Raw genomic sequence first — 225 nt, forward strand, 5'->3', positions numbered from 1 at the left:
AACTTACCCCGAAACCACCAGGAACCTGGGTGGGGACGGGCCTACAGCGGAGAGCCTAGGGCAAACCTCCCAGTCGCTCCTGAGGCGACTGCGGTCACTGAGTCAGAGTTCACGAAGGTCAAACAGGGATGCACAAAGCCCAAGGCAGTAAGATATGCGGATTCCTCAGCGGGGAGGGAGCCTCCGCCGCCCGCACAGCAGCCCCGCCTCACACACGCCCCGCGG

The sequence above is a fragment of the Myotis brandtii genome, unplaced genomic scaffold (assembly GCF_000412655.1).
Source record: "Myotis brandtii unplaced genomic scaffold, ASM41265v1 scaffold517, whole genome shotgun sequence".
In the NCBI taxonomy this organism is placed as follows: Eukaryota; Metazoa; Chordata; class Mammalia; order Chiroptera; family Vespertilionidae; genus Myotis; species Myotis brandtii.